Source organism: Suricata suricatta, chromosome 9, assembly GCF_006229205.1.
Source record: "Suricata suricatta isolate VVHF042 chromosome 9, meerkat_22Aug2017_6uvM2_HiC, whole genome shotgun sequence".
In the NCBI taxonomy this organism is placed as follows: domain Eukaryota; kingdom Metazoa; phylum Chordata; class Mammalia; order Carnivora; family Herpestidae; genus Suricata; species Suricata suricatta.
Window position 1 is genome coordinate 37,009,471 of NC_043708.1, and position 21,690 is coordinate 37,031,160.

The 21,690-nt window shown below is 37.6% G+C and overlaps 1 protein-coding gene across 3 annotated transcripts in view; it reads right to left on the reverse strand.

Annotated features, from left to right (window-relative positions):
* The window catches only part of SYT16 (synaptotagmin 16), a 256,291-nt gene that overhangs the window by 72,294 nt on the left and 162,307 nt on the right, over nucleotides 1–21,690 (reverse strand). The gene's annotated exons all lie outside the window — the stretch shown is intronic.

A 21,690-nucleotide genomic window follows, 5' to 3' on the forward strand; every position in this document is an offset into this window, starting at 1 on the left:
ATTTGAATCGGCCTTCAGCACGACATATCATAGTGAAACTGGCAAAATATAAAGATAAAGAGAGAATTCTGAAAGCAGCTAGGGAGAAAAGGGCCCTCACATACAAGGGGAAACCTATCAGAGTGGTTACAGACCTATCTAATGAAACTTGGCAGGCCAGGAAGGAATGGCAGGAAATCTTCAATGTGATGAGCAGAAAAAATTTACAGCCAAGAATCCTCTACCCAGCAAGTTATTTGTTTTAAAGTTACATACAAGGGGCGCCTGGGTGGCTCAGTCGGTTGAGCATCCGGCTTTGGCTGAGGTCATAATCTCACAGTTAGTGGGTTTGAGCCCCGCATCAGGCTCTGTGCTGACAGCTAGCTCAGAGCCTGGAGCCTGTCTTCGGATTCTGTGTCTCCCTCTCTCGCTAACCCTCCCTTGCTCATGCTCTCTCCCTCAAAAATAAACAAAACACTAAAAAAATTTTAAAATAAAATAAAGTTACATACAATATAAAACCTTTATTATTGAGAAGTACAACAGCTATTGGAACACAGATAAGGAAGCAGCTAACTGGCAGGAAAAGCAGGGGCACAGGAAGTAGTGTGGGGTATATAGAACAGAAAAAGACAATAGGGAAGGATTCTTTTATGAACTAAAGGTTTGTACCACTCCCCTAAATTCTTCTATTGAAATCCTAACCCCTCAGTGTGATAGTATTAGGAGGTGGGGCCACTGGGAGGTGATGAACTCATGAGAGTAGAGCCCTCAGAACAGTATTTGTGCCCTCAGCAAGAGGCACCAGAGAGTCTGTAATGTGAGGACCCAGAAAAAGATGGCTATCTATACACCAGAAAGTTCCCTGTCACCATACAGAATCTATTGGTTCCTTAAACTTGAACTCCCCAGCATCTGAAACAGTAAGAAATAAATGCTGTTTAAGCCACTCAGTCTACAGTACTTTGTGTATAGCAGCCTGAATGGACTAAGAGAGCTTCCTAGAGAAAATGATACTTGAGATGACTCTTGAAAGTTAAGAAGTGTTCACTAAGCAGGCACAAGAGTAGGGAGGAAGAAATCAAATGTTTAGGTGTGAAATGGGCTTCCAGATGCTGGAAGACAGTGAGCCCAAATCACTGAACACTGAGCATCTTTCAAAGGAAAGAAGTCATTCTGGAAGACTTTTTGTATAAGAAGACATAAAATCTGCTGCAAAGTTTAGAATGAACATTCAGAGCAGAACCCTGGGAATGGAGAGAGATGGAAAGAACATAGAAACAGAAAGGCCAGTTACCACATTATTGACATAGACCAAGCATGATAAATTACAATGCTTGATCACTGTTATTCAACATGATGAAATGTGTTCTCAGATCACAAATCTGCATTTTAGCAATATATTCAGATGGTCTAGTTTAGAAAAAAAGTTTTTTTTAATAAAATTAGATGAAAGTTTCTACTGGAGAGTAAATCCAGTAATAACAGATATTTGGCTATTTTTATTAACAAATTTTTGTTAAAAAGGCATCTAGTTCCTGATCTGGTCACTGAAAGGCAAAGTCTCCTATAGGATGGAAAAGATCATTTTTAGATAACAGAATCCAGGAATGATTGGTGGTGAGAGGTCAATTCTTTTTTACCTAACCAGTGATCTATTCATTGCTCGAGAATGAACAACTCACAAACATTACAGTCTTCTGCAGCAGAGTTTGCATTAATTGACTAGAAATAAAAGCATTACTAGATCACATTAGTTTAAACTCCAGTGATTAGTCCCTGGCCATTATTAACTCCAGTATTCTACATGGACCATATATTAAAATTTATGAATGACTGACAAAAATTCCAATTCTTATTACAAAAATTCATACACCTGAAAATGAATAACTGATCAAAAAGAACCAGAGAGGGTAGGGCCGATTTGCAAATATTTACTCATGAATCTTGCTCTAACTGTTGCCTAATTTTTCACTTAGTTCTGCAGTCAGTGATTATGTATCATGTTCCTAAAAATTTTCAATGAAGGCAGGTTCACAGAGAATAAAGAACATATAAATTCAAAAAACAAAAAGAAATAAACCAAAGAGAAGAGGATAAAGGTCTGTATTAAGGTAGATGGAAAGAGAAGAACTGGACAGACACAAGAGAAGTTGGAAATATAATCAATAGGATTTAGTCCATACTGAAAAAAAATACAAGTGGGGTAGGGGAGCTGAGAGGAATAAGGAACTGAGAGAAATTTCTATCTTACTTTCGTGACTTGCTTTCCATAAATTAGATAACAAAGGAAGACGATTAGTTATGTTTTTCAACATGTTGAATTTGGGATGTGTGATACCATTCAAGTGAAGGCCGTTAGATATATTAGCCCAGAGCTCAAGAGAAAAAGGTCCAGACTAGAGATGCAGATCTGAAGCAGAAGTCACGGAGGACTATATTCGAAAGGAAACCAATATCCAAGAGACAAGCAGAGGAATGTAAAGGAAAAGGAGTGAATAGAAGTAGCAAGAATAAAAGGAACACACGGAATCCAGAACCCAGGTGAGGAGTGAGTTTCAAGAGAGGAATGTCTAGCAATGTTCACAGCCAAAGTAAGTCAAATAGAATGGGGAGGGGAGGTGCTGCTTATATAATGAAGGTGGTAGAGTGGAAGCCAAACTGCAGTGAGTAAAGAAGCAAGCAGCAGCTTGAGAAATGGAGACTCAAGTATAGTCTGTTCTCCCATTAATTCCTTCAACTCAACTTAGGAGTCCACTGTCAGAAATTATAATACCCAGGAATTTGTGGCCAGTCACTGCTATGAGGCTGGAGTGTGAGATGAAAGTAAGAGCACTTCAACCCACTGTGGGACATTGGCTACATGAGGAAAGCATCTTGAGGTTTTGAGTTAAATGTGTGGTTTGGAATCCCAGCTTCTTCATGGGCTAGGGACATTTAAGAAGTCACTGAGCCTCCCTAGAACTCCTGTCTTTTCTTTAAAAATAATAATCCAGCCACCACTCCCCATTCACAGAAAGACTTCACAAAGTGATGATTATGCAATGCAATATTTACAAAATATCTAACCCATAGTCAAGGTTATACTTTATTGAACACCTATCACTGTTACATTTATCATTATTGATATTAGCAACCAAGAAATTCTTTACCTGGAGTGATCTACAAAATCAATAAGGACTCTTGGCAAGGTATCTTGGGCACTTCCCATGAGAGAACATGTGCCAGTGGCGAGTTTTCCTACAAAGCCTGCATTCCCTTTCCACTTTTTACCATTTCAAAATCAATTCAGGTCTAAAGATTTAGCTTCTAACCAAAATCTTTTCATGAACAATTCCTGGATGAACCATTTGCAGAGCAGCCAAGAGAAAGGAACAGTTGCCTTTTAAGATAAAAATACAATTTCCTCATTTGAAAAAAATACATAAGTTCAAATAATTCAAAAAAAGGCATGTAAGTAGCTCCCACCTTTTGTGCAATTTCTAGGATCCTGTGGTGTGGCAGACCCCAAAAGTGGTCATCCCTACCTCCATACCTGTCTCCTAGTGTTCATACCTTTGTGTGACCCCCTCCTTTTCAGTATGGTTGGGACTTGTGATGTGCCTCTAATCAGTAGAGTATGACAAAGGTGATAGAATGTCACACCCATGATGACACTGCATAATACAAGATTCCTTTGCCATCAGTCTCTCCTTGCTAGCTTGAAGTAGTAAGCAACAACAATGGGGACGCCCATGTAGCAAAGAACCAGGAATGGCCTCTAGGAATTACAGGCAGCCTTTAGCCAACAGCCAGCATAAAGCTAGGGCCCCCAGCCCTACGTCTGCAAGGAAACCAATTCTGCCAATAACCAGAGAAAGCTAGGAAGTGGATTTTCCCCCAGTCTAACCTCCAAATGAGAATGCAGCCCAGCTGATATTTTGAGCCTGTGAGACCCTGAGCAGAGGACCCATCTAACCTATACCTGGATTTCTAAACCATAGAATCTGAAGTAATAAGTGCATGTCATTTTACGACACTAAGTCTGTGATAATTTATTATGTAGCAATGGATAACTAATACAGATCCCATATAGTTAATTATGTAGTTAAGCCAATCTAAAAAGGTGAGTTAGGGAGATCTATTAACATCGAGGAGAGGAGCCATGATCTAAATCAGAAGTATCAAATGAAAGGGGCACTTGGGTGGCTCAATTGGTTAAGCATCCAACATTGGCTCAGGTCATGACCTCACAGTTCATGAGTTCGAGGTCAGTGTTGAGCTCTGCACCGATAGCTCAGAGCCTGGAGCCTTCTTCAGATTCTGTGTCCCCCTCTCTCTCTGCCCCTCACCCACTTGTGTGCTCTTGTCCTTTCTCTCAAAAATAAATAAATAAAAATAAAGTATTCAATAAAAAAAGAAGTATCAAATGAAAAACTTTTCTGACTTGAAGCAGATATGTATCCCTAAGCACTGAGAAGCAGGTATTCACAGCACCTGTGGTGACATAAGGCATACGTGGTGACATAAGGAATCTAGGTTCATCCTTGGAACAGACTTGTCATCAGTGTACAATGTACAGACAGTGGAAAGATCCATGGAAGACACTGATTCCTAGAACAGAGCTCTTGGTTTTGTTTGTTTGGTCATCCATCATCTATTGATCCAGCTTCTGGAATTCTGATTTTCTTCTGGTAAACCAGTTTCCCTCCATGCTCAGACCATTTTTCTGGTAAAGATCTACCTATATCAACTCCAGGAGTGACATGTGACATAGGCCTGTCCAATCAGAGCATCACATTTCCCTGATTTCTAAGTAATTGCTAAGGTTTGCCACATAATTCCAGCCAACCCAAGCAAAGCAAATCAATTAGTGCTAACCTCAGAACTCTTTTTCAAGTTGCCAGAAAGTGGAATTTCTTTTTCCACTGGATTACAACCTACAAAGATGTAAACCTGGAGCCATCACTACACATGGAGTCAAAGATGCAGACCAGATGGAGGCAGAGACATAAGACTAGAGGTAGAGGAAGAAAACTCATGTCCTAAAGATAACATCTGATCTCCTAGATAGAACTCAGAAAATCAGATTTACTCCAAGATTTATCAGTTACTTGAGTTCACCTCTCTTTTTCTTTGCTTCTAAGAAATTGAGAAATTCCCAGTATAACTTTAATTTGGTTCAATTATGTAAATAGCATAGCTTCTGGGACACAAGCAATATTGCCTCAATGTCATTTTATGGTTAAGACGAAGTCTAGCAAAGGGAAGTATCAAGGGTCAGAAATAGTGGTTTATATGCAAACTGATCACATAAAAATGACTGTGGGAGGGTGCCTTGGCAGCTCAGCCAGTTAAGTGTCCTGTCCGATTCTTGATCTTGGCTCAGTTCATGATTTCACAGTTTGTGAGATGGAGCCCCATGTTGGCCTCTGCATTGACAGTACAGAGCTTGCTTGGGATTCTCTCTCTGTGTCTGCCCCTTCCCTGCTCATGCTCGTGTGCTCGCTCGCTCTCTTTCTCTCTCTCTCTCTCTCTCTCTCTCTCTCAAAATGAGTAAACTTAAAAAAAAAAAACCTGTGTGTCATTATGAGTCTAAATGCAAGAGAACAATTTTCCAACTCTTCATACATAAGTAGATCCAACTTTCCTTCAGGATCAAAACAGAATAAAAACCAGGAAAACCTGAAGTTTGAATTTGGTTTTGAAATAGGCTCTGACATTACAGCTTAAGAAGATAATGCTTAAAATTTCAACTTAATGTTTCTTCCCACCTTTTCCCTGCAAAGAAACTGATTTTTGAGATGATATTAAAAGTTTTTGAAGTCTTTCCATGAACAAGAATGTGTCCTATGAAAATCTCATACCTGACCTCCTTAAGCAAAAGATTTATAAAACATCAGAAAATTTCACAAATAGCAAACATTCTAGAGTAACAAATGGACAGTATTACCAATGGCCACATGCTGACAAGCTTGGGCAAAGCCACATTTTAATATCAATCTGCCAGGGGTGCCTATGTGGCTCAGTGGTTTAAGTATCCGGTTTTGGTTCAGGTCATGAGCTCGCAGTTTGTGAGTTCAAGCCCCGCATTGGGCTGTGTTGGCAGCTCAGAGCCTGGAGCCTGCTTTGGATTGTGTGTCTCCCTCTCTCTCTGCCCCTCCCCTGCTTACACTGTCTCTTCAAAATAAATAAGCATTAAAATCAATCTGCCAAACATGCTTCTTACCCCACACCATGGCTTGCCCAATTACTTTTCCCTCTGTTGGCAATGCTCTTCCTTCAGATATTTGCATTGCCCACTCATTCACTTCCTTCATAGCTCTGCTTAACTGCCGCCTTCTTGGAGAGGTCATAGTATATAAAATATTGTACCATATATACAAAGCATAAAACCACCTTTATAAAACACAGGTCATTCTACATAAGATATAAGACCATCCTATATAAAATGCCACTCACCTGATTAATTTTACCCCCTTAACCTGCGTAATTTTTCTACATGGCTCTTATTACCTCTCATATTACATTTGTTTGTCTGGTGAATATTAAATATGAGTAAGAATTAGATGCCCATTTTACCAGTTATCTATCTCTTCCAGAAAGTCTCAGTTCACACAGACATTCTAGTTCTACCTCAATTAGTCTGGACTACTTCAAAATCTATACGACTGCTTGGACAACATTTTAATTACTATATTGGTTAAGATCCAGTCAGGAAAACAAAAACCACAATAGGCACTTCAATAAAGGGAACTTAATATAGAAAATTGGTTCTACAGCTATTGGGTACTGAATAAATAGAAAGAGGAACATGGAAGTAACTCAGAGATTGTAACTGTGGGAAGCAGCTACCACCCCTCCAGCTGGAGAAGCAAAGAGAAACAATCAAGATTATCGAAATCAGAAGCTCAGAGACAAGGCTCCAAGGATATGAGGCTCCGACAGCGGGTCAGGGGAAGAAGGGTGTCACCAGGCTGCTGCTGGTGGTTGTGGGTCTCAAAAGAGGAGCTCTACAGCGTCTGGACTCTGGGAAAGGGAAATTGCCTGGACAGGGTAGTCACTTCCAAGTGTATGCCATGAGGCTGGTTTTGGAATGCTGAAAGAAGGTGGATACTGGAACTCAAACTGCTGGCAGCAGTGTGGAAGGCTCTACTGGGGTGCCTGCAGCAGAACAGTAAGGAAAAGCAGGAAAAAGCAAATCCTTTCTTTCTTCCTTCCATCTTCCAGTATCCTTCCACTGCTCCTTTAGCACAACATAGGAGAATATCCCTGGCAAAGGAGAACTGTAGTTTGCAGAATATCAGCCTCAACATCCAAAGCAGGACATAGTAGAATAGATTTGAGCAGACAGAGAATAACTTAAGACCAATGGAGATCCATCCTAATGTATTTCTCCAATTTTCTTTTCTTAGGGAAAAAGCCAAATTTTAAATGAAATGGTACAGTGGTTGATTCCTGACTATATGATCACTAGTTTTGTTTGTTTCTTTGTTTGTTTGTACACCTTACAGACTTTAGAATATCACAGATGAACTTCAGGTGATCCACTAACCCATGAAATTTCATTTTAAAAATGTTTTGGTATATCATGCAGGTGTTTTCTGAAAAAGTGGGTTCATAACTTTTGTTAAAGTTTCAAAGGAGCCTGTAAGCTCCCTAAAATTTGGTGTCACTGCCCATATTCTCATTCATTAAACTTGCTATGGAAAGTGCAGACAACTCTTAGAATTTTCTAATGCCTTCAGCACACTACTGTTTATGACGCTCTTGGTTACAGAAACAATCTGAACCACCTCAATAAAAACTGGGGTAGGACCAAGGAATCTATTTAAGGGGTCTTAACCCAGGAAGAAATTACCTAGTAAAAGCAAGGGCCTTCAAATAGCACTGTCTCCTTCATATAAGCCATCTAAAGAAACTCTGGAGTATGTGCTCAAATATATGTTTCATTGAAGAATTATTCATCACTACGAAAAACTGGAAATAAATTAGGTGTCCATAAGAATGGATAAATTGGATCAGTGGACTATTAAATATAATATAGCAGTTAAAATAAATCAAACCTACTTGGGTCTGAATCATTCAAAAGCACAGCATGGAGAGGTAAGCAACAAGTTGGAGAATAACATGCTTAATATCATATCATTTGAATAGTTTTAAAACATGCAAAATTATGTTGTGCAAAATTTACAGACACAAATACTTGCAGCAAAAGGATAAAAACACACTGGGAGTCATGCCCTCAAATTTAGATTTGTTTTACTCCTAGAGAACAGAGAAGAGAAAGAAAACAAAGAGGAGTTCACAGAAGGTTCCGATTATGTTGGTCCTAGGTGGCGTCTTCAAAATAAATCTGAGCTCAACATGGCAAAACCTTAAGAGGTGGCAAAGTTAAGTGGTGGGTTTGTGGGTGTTTGTTATATCATGATATATTTTTCTGTGTTTTGAGATGTTTCATAAATTTAAAAACTAGGAAATATAAAGGGCATTAAAAACTGCATTAGCAGTGGCCTAGACCACCCCCTGAGCATAATTAACAGGAGCTCAAAGGGAAGAGGAACTCATCATCACAAATCAGAAACTCTATTATAAGGCTCCTTTTCAGAAACAAGACCCTTTCTCCTCAGAATGGGTATCTCCAAAGGAAGGAGAATAGAAGAGGGGGAAAAAAGATAGTATCCCATGGCATTTTAGAAGATGAATAAACAACACACAAACACACAGGTAAAAATTTCCCTCAGCAAGAAAAAACAAGATAGTAAATGAAGAAAGGTCTTATTAAGTTTGTAGTTCCTACCTTGCTCCAGCTTCTTCCCCATTAGGCTAGATAATTGCACAGAAGAATCATCTGGTTCTATTGCTGTCTGAGGTCAGGAAAGACCCCTGACAGCCTTTTCATTATCAAGTAATTCCATTATTAAAAAAAAAATTCCTGGTTCCTTGGGAATTGGAAAAAATGAACTTAAGCTCATTTGTAACATAATTTACCTCTAATCTCTCTAATCCATACATAATGATGATAAGAATAGGAAAAAAGAAAATGGACTTTATTTCCTCATATTAAACCTTGCTTTAAAACTGTTCAAGCATTCTATTATAATAATACCAAGAAATCAAGGTAAAAATTGAATCCACATTCTGACCATTTGTGTAAGTCATATATTCTAACTTCTGTCCATGAAAAATTTTGTCACACACCTAAAATTTCCTTTTAAAATGACACAAAATTGCAAAATACATAACAGTAGCAATAACAGTCTCTTTGCCTTCAATGTCAAGACTCTGAAGACTGTAGGTCCTAGCATGTTTATTAATACCTACCTTTTCTAAAACATGAAAGTCAATGTATCAAGAAAATTAACCTCAAAAAGTTTTTAGAAAACAAATTCTGAAGATTTTGCAAAATTCTAAACTTTTTAACAAACAATCCTTGATAACTAAGGAATGTGATGGCATATGCTATCCAATGAAGGACTAATGAATGAAGACAAATTTAATTAGGGACAGGTTTAGTTTCAAGAAAGCACTTGTGAAGTACAAAAACAAAGTTCAAGTATTGCAAATAAAGGAAAGGCAGGATGCAACATTTCATATGCCATAACATGTCCTACAGAAAATAAAGCCTGAATGATATATAAATCAATTGCAATATATTGCCTGATGCCATTTAGTCTCAATTGCCACAAGCAATACTAAGAACATTGACAGAACAAAATACCTCCAATCTATAAAAGCTTGAGACCAACCAGTAAGTAAGAACGCTGTAGGATTTTCCCTTTCATGTTGTCTTAGCCTCATAATCTGAACGAAAAGCCAAATTATGTCACCATGATTTCAAAGCCTGCTGTTCTATTTTTTTAATTCATTCCATCCAGCCAAAGAGTATATCTAAAGTTCTATAAGCCAGTGTACTTGGAACACATTAATTCCATTAGCAGGCTATTTCAGGAAATAGTGAGCATATTTCTTGGAAACAAATACATGTGGTTAAAAGACTCAAAAGAAGTATGAGGTGAAAAACTGAAAACAAAGATGATTTTCAAATGCAATTAGAACTCTTTCCCATCACCCATATCAAAGGTGTCATAACTGCTTCTTGACTGAGAAGTTGGTGTTTTGGATTTGGGTCTTTAAACCAAAAAACCTATCTTGAGATATCACTCTAAGGAGTCTGCCTCTTAATCATAGGCAACTGCTAAATGAAGTGTATCTCTTTTCTCTGTTACATTACTATTGGCAACCAGATCTTCAGTAAGTGCCCAGAAATGTCTCCATGGTTACAAAAAGCATTCAGCATCCCTCTTGTTTTGGGCCACTTTAGCTTAAAATCTATTGTGGAGAAAAAATATGGCACATTAAGGAACATAAAATCAAGATACAATGTTATGAAAAGAATTCAAGGTTAAATGGGAAAAGCAGACTTGACAAGGCTTTTTAAAAAGTGCATATAAATCACTGATTAAAATGCCGCCTTTTCCTATTATATATCCAAATACATCTCTTCAATAGACTGCAAAGCAGCCATGTACTGCAGCTGCCGTGATCCTTTGGTATAAAAGAAAAAATGAGCAGTGACGATAATTTAAGACTGTTAGCCAGCAGGTAGAATCTAAAATACTAAGTGTTTAATGGTCATACAGCTGAAGGTCCACTCCCTTACCCTGGTTTCATAGAGAGCTCAGGTTATGTAAATATTTTGAGGAAAGAGGAATAAGAGTTTTTATTCACTGGTTAAGAGGCATTTGAAGTAAATTAGTGGTCTATACCACATTAGGAAGAGAGACATAGATGGAAGCTCCCTAGAGCAACTTAGTAAAGCTCCCCCACCTATAAAGTCAGTAGTGAATTGGGCCAATGAGACTGTCTTATTCTAGGTCTCTGCTGCATCTCCAACTCCCACTGCCACCAACAGCAGGACATTCAAAACATCTGTGCATCTTCTGGAACATATTAAACTAATAGCATCAGCTTTGCAATAATCTGAAGGAGAGGCTCATGACCTAAACTTGTGTATATCTGCCCATCCTCCACAGTGCTTTGTGTATGTGGTGGACATTCAGTAAACATTTGATTAAGTGGGAACGAAAGCCTGCTCTCTCTATGCAAACGACGATGGAATGGGCAGCCTAGCAAAACAAAAAACTCAGATAATAAATGTTCTACTCTAGGCAAATGGCACAGGAGAAAAAAAACCCACAACTGTTTCCTACCCTCATCCATGCCAGCAAAGTCCAAATGGGGAACCTAGACATCCATCCTCACTAGGCTATAATGAGGCACCCCAACCAATATCCCCACCAGAGGGTGCCAAAGCAGGCAAAGTAGGGATCCAGGACTTTCATTTATCATAGCCAGTAATAAGCATTCTCTACCTCTAACAGAATATGCCACACAAGGAACTTGGAATCCCAACTGAATTGAGAAAACTCCTGCCCCTCCCAACTTGGGTGGTATTAGAGGAGCTCTCGTGGAAATAACATTTTCACCATCACCCAACAGTATTAAGGTTACCTCACTGTTAGTGAAACTCACATGGGAAGATAGAACTCCCAACCCCACCCAACATTAATGAGGACCACCCTTTCAAGAGTTAAGGAAGCCAAGAGGGAAGCCTGGACTTCTACCTCCATTAATAAGCCAATGCCCCCATTACTCTGTCAGAGACCTGTCAAAGACTCTTTCTGAGATGCCTTTTTGATGCCTTCATTTTGTCATGAAAATAAGGATAACTATTTCTCTATATATATTCATATTGTTTTAGATACCATTTCTTCTTACAAGTTATTACAATAGCTCCCTAGAGAGAGAACATATGTTCTTTCCTTCAATTTAGCCTCCAAACTGATGCTAGAGTTATCCTTCTAAAACAAGACACTGTTGATGTCACTCACGATTATGATCTTTTTGAGATTCCCAACTCCTTATAAAATAAAAGCTCAATACTTAACATAAAAAAAACCAAGACCTTCCCAATTGCAACTTAAGCTCCAGGCTCACTGTCCATCCCTGAAAATGTCAGGCATATCCACATGTCTGTGTTCATGCCATTTCCTCCAAAAGGAATACCTTTCTCCCTCCCAATACCTGTTAAATGCTGATTCATGTTCACAGTTTGTAGTCCTATATTGTCTGCTTTGTGAAACCTCTTCTGACCATCTCTGGTAAAATTATCTCAAGAGTTACGATGTACATATTTGTTGTAACTTTACACAAACATTTTTATAGGACTCATTACATATAACTAACTCTCAGGCATTATGGAACTTATTATAGGAAAACCAATACCTTAGTTGTATATTTATCTCCTGGCCAAACATGCAACCCTATTAATAAGAAAGTCCAATTCAATTTTAGAGAAGAGTATTAAGTGTGTATGTTCTAAGTTCCAGCTTCTACTTAGAATGTAGAACCTTGGAAATAATATTCCTCACTCTTTAAACAACAAAACCCATAAAATATAGGTAATTTGTAAAATGACACATTTTCTTAAACTCATCAGAGAGCTGAGGTCATAATATCACCAACTAGTCCAAAAGTTAAGAAAACTTCTTTCAAAGGGATAAAGGACTCAAGCATTTGCTTGCAAGGGGCAGATGCTGGATTTATGCAAGATGGTAAGAAGAAGTTAATATTTTCAAGGAATTTCTAAAGGCCAACTATGGACTATCACAAGAGTATAGAACTCATATGAGTCACAAATCTAAGGAAAATTAAAACCCATTTAGAAGCTCTTCTCCACAAAATTCACAAGAAAGCCTGAAGGCAGGGCACACCAGGAGTGATAAAAGTTTCTCTCATAGTACAGTCCTGGAAGAGGGAAGAATGCCTACTATAGGAAAGGTAAGAAGTCTCACCAAGATTCCTCTATTATATTTACATTACAGAACAAAAGCCTTAAGCTACTTGGGGAAGGGCAGCAAATTTTGTCACCCATCAACCACAGATAAAAACACATTAAGGTGAGTGAATAAAACAAAATTAAAACTTACACCTCTGGGGAAGGGACAGAAAGAAGCCTTGGGGTCCGACCATCAGGGGAAGGGCAGGATTATTGAGAAGGCCCTAACCCTATGGCACAGGGATATAAGAACTGTCCAAAATAGGTTGCTCCAAAATACCAGAAATTTTCAACACCACCACACCATATTAGCAAATAGCAACTAATATAGAAGAGAGAAGGCTCCTTTCAGGAAAGGGACAACAGCCTAAAAATAGAGATGCTTTCTGAGGCACAGGCAAAAAGAGAAGACTCAAGGCTAAAGATAAAGCAGATTTTCACAAAAATCTGTAGAAAACAAGCCCCTATCCTAAACACAATGTAATAATAGAGAATTTTAAAGCCTATATAATGCTGAGATTAACAATAACAGCAAAACCCACACCTGGATCAAATTCTGACTAAATTGACCCAAACTTCTCCCAGCTTTAGAAAAGGCTATTTACTTTCCCTACCTATGATGTTTGAGTCAAAAATTACAAGACAAGCAAAATAAAGAGAGAAAAAAATACACTGTCAAGAGACAAAGCAATCAAAAAAGCCAGACTCAGAGATGACTCAGATGTTGGAACTACTGGACAGGAAATTTAAAGTAACTATAATTAACAGGTTGAAAGCCATCATGGGAAAAGGGAGAAACATGCATAAACTCGTATGGAATTTCAGCAAAGAAGACTGAGATTATTTTCTAAAGTCAAATCAGAATACAGGAAAAAAACCCAATATGGCAACAGAGATGAAGTATGCTTTCAGTAGACTCATCATTAGACTTGACACAAAGAAAATAAACTTGAATAGATGTTATTAGATTGTACTACCTAAAGTACAAAAAGGGGAACAGAGTGAAGGAAAAAGGACACTCAAGAGCTGTGGAATGATATCAAATGGTCTAATATTTGTGCAACTGGAATACAAGAGAAAGGAACTAAAGAGAATGTATTAGAAGTAATATTTGAAGAGATGATGGCCAAGAATTTTCCAGAAGTAATGAAACTCCCTGAACCACAGACACAAAAATATCAGAGAACACCAAGACAAATGAATACCAGAACACACAGACATACGGACACATGCACACACACCCTTGGATATAGCTGCTGAAAACCACAGATAAACACAAAATCTTGAAGGTATCCAGTAGAAAAAAGACACAATACATGCAGAAGAACAAAAGTAAGTTTTACAGCATACTTCTCATATGAAAACTATGCAAGACATGAGACAGTGAAATGGCAACCTTAAAGGGCTGGGGGAAAAAATAACCATCAACCCACAAGTCTCTACCTAGCTGAAGTAGATTTTAAAACAAATATTTTTCAGATAAACAACAGCTAATTCATCAGCAGCATAAACTCACAAGCTAAAAGCTTCAAATAGCATAAACAAGGCAAATATAAAATTCTTTTGTTCTTATTTTAATCATTCAGAGATACAACCAACCATCTAAAGCAAAAAAGCATAAATGTATTGAGTAATTTATTTCATGTATAAAAGTAAAATGTATCACAATAAAACAAAGGACATGAAGGAAGAATTGGGAATATACTGTTGTAGTATCACCGCACTATACCTAAAGCAGTAAAATGTTTTTTCAAAATAGACTGCAATTAATTAATGATGTATGTTGTAAATCCTAGCATGACCATTAGACATTTTTTTAAAGATATATAATTTTTAACTAAAAAAAGAGATATAAATAATGAACCCAGAGTGGAGATGAAATGGAATCTTAAAAATAGTCAATTCAAAGCAAGGCGGTAAAAAATAGGATAAAAGAAATGAATAATAGATGAAACAAATAGGAAATAATCTAACAACAGATTTTATTTCAATAATATCAATAATTACATTAAATATAAACAGTTAAGACCAATTAACAGTGAAAATTTGTTAGGTTGGATTTTTTTTTAAAAAAGACCCAATTTTATGCCATGTCCCACTATAAATATAAAAATAAATTTAAGTTAATGAGTAGAAAAAGATATACCATGTCAACACTAATCAAAAGAATGCTGGGAGGTGCCTCAGTGGCTCAGTGGGTTGAGCATCCGACTTCGGCTCAGGTCATTACCTCACGGCTCATGAATTCGGGTCCCACATTGGGCTCTATGTTGACAGCTCAGACCCTCAAGTCTGCTTCAGATTCTGTCTCTCTCTGCCCCTTCTCTGCTTATGCTCACTCACACACACACTCTCTCTTTCTCTCAAAACTCAACAAACATTAATAATTTAAACAATAAAAGAACGGGGGAGGAGCACCTGGGTGGCTCAACTGGTTAAGGGTTATACTTTTTTTTTTTAATGTTTGCTTGAACCCATGAACTGAGAGAGACCATGACCTGAGCTGAAGTTGGACACTTAACCAACTGAGCCACTCAGGTGCCCCAAACATTGTATGCTTTATTTTCGCTCAAGTCATGATCTCCCAGTTCATAAGATCAAGCCTCACATCAGGCTCCCTGCTGACAGCACCAAGCATGCTTGGGATTCTCTTCCTCTCCCTCTCTCTCTGCTCCTCCCCCACTTACTCATGCGCGCTCACTTTGGCTCACTCGCTCGCTCTCTCTCTCTCACTCTTCTCTCCTCTCTCTCTCTCAAAATAAATAAACATTTTTAAAAAAGAAAGAAAGCTGGAGTAGTCATGTTAATATCAAAATAGACTTTAGGGATAAAAAAGGTATATTACATAATGAGCAAAAAGTCAGTTCACTGAGGAAACACTTATTTCTAAAATGTGTATGGAATTAATAACAGGGCTTCAAACTACATGAAGCAAATACTGCTAGAACTGGAGAGAGAAATAGCCAAATCCACAAGGAGAGTTAGAAACTGCAATACTTTTCTCTCAGTAATCAACAAAACAAAATCAGTTGGCAAAATCAGTGGATAAAATAAGCATATCAAAAAAATCTGAGAAAAACATCCTCAAAAAAACGTGAAGTAATTTATAGAACACTGTACCCAACGACAGCAAAATACACAGTCTTTTTCAAGTACATAGGAAACATTCAACAAGTCAGAACATATTCAGAATAGGACAAACCTTAATTAATTTTTAAAAACCCACAAAATTATATAAAATATGTGCTTAGACCACACTAAATTAAACCAGAAGTTACTAACAGCAAGTTATCTAAAATATTCTCATAATTTGGAACATAACCAACATATTTTTAAATAAACCACATATCAAAAAAAATCAAAGGGAAACTAGAAAACACGTTCAGTACAATGACAACTTAATAATTATTGGATGCACATAAAGCAGTTCTTACAGGGAGATTTATACATTAAATAATTATATTAGAAAAAAGTAGGGGTGCCTGAGTGGCTCAGTCGGTTGAGCGTCTGACTCCAGCTCAGGTCATATGAGTTCGAGCCCCATAATGGGCTCTGTGCTGACAGCTCAGAGCCTGGAGCCTGCTTCAGATTCTGTGTCTCCCTCTCCCTCCCCTTCCCCTGCTCATGCTCTGCCTGTCTCTGTCTCTCAAAAATAAATAAACATTAAAAACAATTAGAAAAAAGAACAAATTAAAACCAAAGCAAGAAGAAGAAAATAATGAATAGTAGAAATCAATAAAATCAGGAATAGGAAAACAATCGAAAAAATTAAAAAAACAAAAACGAGTTCTTTGGAAAAAAGATATATAAATTAGATAATAATTTACTCAAAAGACCACACCCTCTGCAAAATATGAAGACAAAAATCACCAGTATCAGGAAATAAAAAGGGAGATCACTGTAGTTTCTACAAACATTTGTAAGGAAATACTATGTCCATAAATTTAACAACATAGATGAAATTTTAAAAATTCTTGAAAAACACAAACTACATAAAATCACTCAATAAAAAAGACATAGAACTTGAATAATCCTATACATACAAAGAAACTGAATTTATATTTGAAAATATTCCCCCTCACCAGTCCCCCCCCCCCACAACACACAAAATTCCTGGTTCAGATGGCTTAACTGAAAAACTATAGAAAACTTCTGAGAAACAAATAATTATTATTTAATACACATTTTTCCAGACTACAGGGGGGATAAAAGCATTTCAGAATTTACTGTGTGAGGCCAACATTATCCAGATACCAAAACTACATAAAGAGTTCAAGTAAAGAAAACTATATCCTACTATCCCTCATGAAAACGGAAGGAAAATAAAATCCTCAACAAAATACTGGCAAAACAAATCCAGCAATACATGACATGAACAGTATACCATGACCAAGTGGATTTTATCCTGGGTATGCAAGACAGGTTCAACACTCAAAAATTAATCAGTGTAATTCATCTCAAAAGACTAACCAAGAAAGATCATATAATCATCTCAATATTTGCACAACAGCATTTCACAGAATTCCTTTTTGATAAAAACTCATAGCAAACCAATAGAAGGGAACTTCTTCGATAAAATAAAGAGCATTTACAAATAGCTACACCTAAATACTAATAGTGAAAGACAGAGCTTTTCTAGTAAGCCAGGATCAAGGCAAAGGTATCTATTTTCTCACTTTTATTCAATATGATAATACAGCATAATCAGTCAAGATAAACCAATAACAGAAATGGATATTGGAAAGGAAGAAATAAAACTGTCATTTTTTCACTAATTGTATTATTTTCTATGTAGAAAATCCCAAAATAGCTACTAAAAAGCTATTAGAACTAATCGGTGGTTTTAGAGAGATTGCAAAATATAAGGTCATTATACAAAAGTCAATGGTATTTTTATATACTAGCAAGGAGTAGTTTTAAATTGAAAGTTATGAAAGTATTCTTTACAAAAGCACCAAAAAAGAGGAACTACTTAGGTATAAATCAAACAAAATATGTATGAGACCCTTTATGCTGAAAACTACAAAACAGATGGAAAATAATCCAAGCACTAAATAAAGCATATACCATGTTCATGAATTGAAAAACAAATATTATCAACATATCCTTTCCTCCAAACTGATCTGTGGATTCAACACAATTCCAATCAAATTCCCCACATAATTTTTAATCAAAAGCTTATTCTTAAATGTATATGGGAATCAAACCACAAGAGACTCATTTTAATGTTTATTGTCAAATTGATTTCCATATAACAGCAGTGCTCTTCCTCACAAATGCCCTTTTCCATGACCATCACCCCCCTTCCCTTTTCTCCCTTCCCCTTCAGCCCTCAGTTTGTTTTCAGTATTCAAGAGTCTCTCATGATTTGCCTCCCTCTCTCTCCCTAAATATTTTTATCCTCTTCCCCTCCCCATGGTCCTCTGTTAAATTTCTCCTGTTAGACCTATGAGTGAAAACATATGGTATCTGACCTTCTCTGCCTGACTTATTTCACTTAGCATGACACCCTCAAGATCCATCTACGTTGCTACAAATGTCCAGATTTCATTCTTTCTCACTGACATGTAGTATTCCATTGTATAGATAAACCACATCTTCTTGATCTGATCAGTTGATGGACATTTAGGCTCTTTCCATGATTTGGCTATTGTAGAAAGTGCTGCTATGAACATTGGGATACATGAGCCTCTATGTGTCAGCACTTCTGTATCCCTTGGGTAAATCCCCAGCAATGCTATTGCTGGGTCATAAGGGAGTTCTATGGATAGTTTTTGAGGAACCTCCACATGTTTTCCAGAGCGGCAACACCAGTTTACATTCCCACCAACAGTGTAGGAGGGTGCCCATCTCTCCACAGCCTCGCCAACATCTATAGTCTCTTGATTTGTTCATTTTAGCCACTCTGACTGGCGTAAGGTGGTATCTCAGTGTGGTTTTGATTTGTATTTCCCTGATGATGAGTGATGCTGAGCATCGTTTCATGTGTTTGTTGGCTATCTGGATGTCCTCTTTGGAGAAGTGTCTATTCATGTCTTCTGCCCATTTCTTCACTGGATTATTCATTTTTTGGGAGTAGAGTTTGGTGGTTTCCTTGTAGATGAGGCTCATAATGATAAAGAACAAACTAAGGGTTGCTGGAGGGGAGGTGGATGCGGGATGGGCTAAATGATAGTAGGGCACTTGTTGGGATGAACACTGGCTGTTGTAGGTAAGTGATGAGTCTCTAAAATCCACTCCTGAAACTAATATTACACTATATTTAACAAACTAAAATTTAAATAAAAATTATTAAAAATTAAATGGAAAAAGCAAATATAGTCAAAACAATGTATTAAAATAATAAAGCTGAGGGCCCATACCACATGATATCATGACCTATTATAAAGATATAGAAATCAGGGGTGCCTGGATGGCTCAGTCAGTTAAGCATCTGACTCTTGATTTCAGCTCAGGTCATGATCTGAGGGTCATGGAATCAAGCCCCACATGGGGCTCCACACTGGGCATGGGGCCAGGCCTGCTTAAGATTCATTCTCATTCTCATTCTCATTCTCTCTCTCTCTCTCTCTCTCTCTCTCTCTCTCTCTCTCTCTCTCTCTCCTCTGTCCCTCTCCCCTGCTCACACAGTTCCTATAAAATTTTTTTAAAAGTTATAGGAATCAATACTGTGTTATATTGGAGAAAGAATACAAATATAGATTTTGGGGAAAATACAGAGTTCAACAATAGACCCACACATGTATAGATAACATATTTCTGACAAAAATGTCAAAGCACATAATGGAGAAAGGATAGTCATTTCAACAAATGAGATAGGAATGCTAGACATCTATATTGAGGGTGAGAGGGAAACACTTCTATCCATACTTCACATCATATTTAAAAATTACCTCAAAATGGATATCCCTAAATGTAAAACCCATAACTCTAAAATTTATGGAATCGAACACAGAAAAATATCTTTGTCACTCTAGGCTATACAGAGATCTCTTAGATATGATAACAAAAACACAATTCATAAAAATAAAAACCTTGATGAATTGGATTTCATGTAATTATGAATCTCTGTTCTTCAAGGGACATGATTAAGAGAATAAAAAAGACAAGCCACAAAAATGGGAGAAAATATTTATAAGTTGTAGCCCAAAAGAAAAGACCCAGAGAGTAACTCATACTCAGAATGTAAACATAACACTCAAATCTCAAAGATAAAAAAGTAGTTCAATAAAAGTGGGCAAAAGATTTGAAGACTTTACTAAAGAAGCCACACAGATGATAAATAACTTCATGGAAAGATGCTCAAAATCACTAGTTATTAGGGCAATGCAAATTAAAATCAAAACAAGAATTAAAACCTATGAAAGGCCTTGAGATATTTTTATTTTTATATTTAAAAATTTTTTTAATGTTTATTTATTATTGAGACAAAGAGAAACAGAGCATGAGTAAGGGAGGAGCAGAGAGAGGGAGACACAGAATCCGAAGCAGGCTCCAGGCTCTGAGCTGACAGTTCAGAGCCTGATGCGGGCTCGATCCCACAAACTGTGAGATCATGACCTGTGAGATCATGGCCGAAGTCGGAAGCTCAACCAACTGAGCCACCCAGGCGCCCTGAGATTTTTTTTAATTAAGGAATTTCATTTTTATTTAGTCCGTACCTAGAATAAAATTATTTAGAATTTCGTAGGCAGAGCAACTTGTTAGATCGATAATAACGATGATGAAAGTGCAAGAGCTGCCAGTGTGTGCTTCTTACACACCCATAACTTCTCTAAACTGTTTCTATCAAGACTTTATTTTTTTTTATTTATAGTTCATTGTCAAGTTGGTTTCCATATAACACCCAGTGCTCTTCCCCACAAGTGCCCTCCTCCATGCCCATCACCCCCCATCCCCTTTCCTCCTCCCTCCTCAGCCCTCAGTTTGTTTTCAGTATTCAGGAGTCTCTCATGATATGCCTCCCTCCCTCTCCCTCTTTTTCCCTCCTTCCCCTCCCCCTGGTCCTCCAGTAGGTTTCTCCTGTTCTCCTGTTAGACCTATGAGTGCAAACATATGTTGTCTGTCCTTCTCTGCCTGACTTATTTCACTTAGCATGACACCCCCGAGGTCCATCCCCTTTGCTACAAATGAAGGCCTTGAGATTTTATCCTACTTGCACACTAACAACTTTGCCTGCTACAGTTTTATGGATGTTGGCAGAAGACACAAGACTTGAGTCAGAGACAAAGGAGAGTTTATTACAGCACCATATACAACATGAACATCACATTCACGTCTGTCCCCTACTCGCCAAGTACTACGGGGGTGACGCAGAGTCAGGCTGATTGATGCTCAGCCATGGAAGCCATGTCACAGTCAAGGAAGACCCAGCTTGTGAAATCTCTACCATCTGCAAGCAAATCTGCCTAAGCTTTGTCTCTCCCTGAGGAGACTGAACAGTAAACAAATCTCTCTGCTGTGAAGAGAGAGGGATGCTATCTCTGTCTTCCAAAGCTCTTGGTCATACAAACATCCTTGGGAAGATAATCTGAAATAAGAGGCTGTTTGTGGCTTTGCTCATAGGACAGACAGAGACCAGAAGAGAGTGATCTCCCAACAAGAGCTATCAGTACACAACAGTGAGAATGGCTGAAAAACATTTTATAATAACACTACTGCAAAGTGCTGGTGAGAATATGAGTGACTAAAGTCTCATACACTACTTCTGGGAATGTGAAGTGGCACTTCAGAAAGCAGTAGAATTTCTTAAATAAAGTTAAACATATATTTCCCATATGACCCACTCCTAGGTATTTACCTACTTGAAATGAAAACTTACATTTGCACCCAAACCCGTTTCTCAAATGCTTATACCAGCTTTATTTACATTTCTAAAAACTGGAAACAAC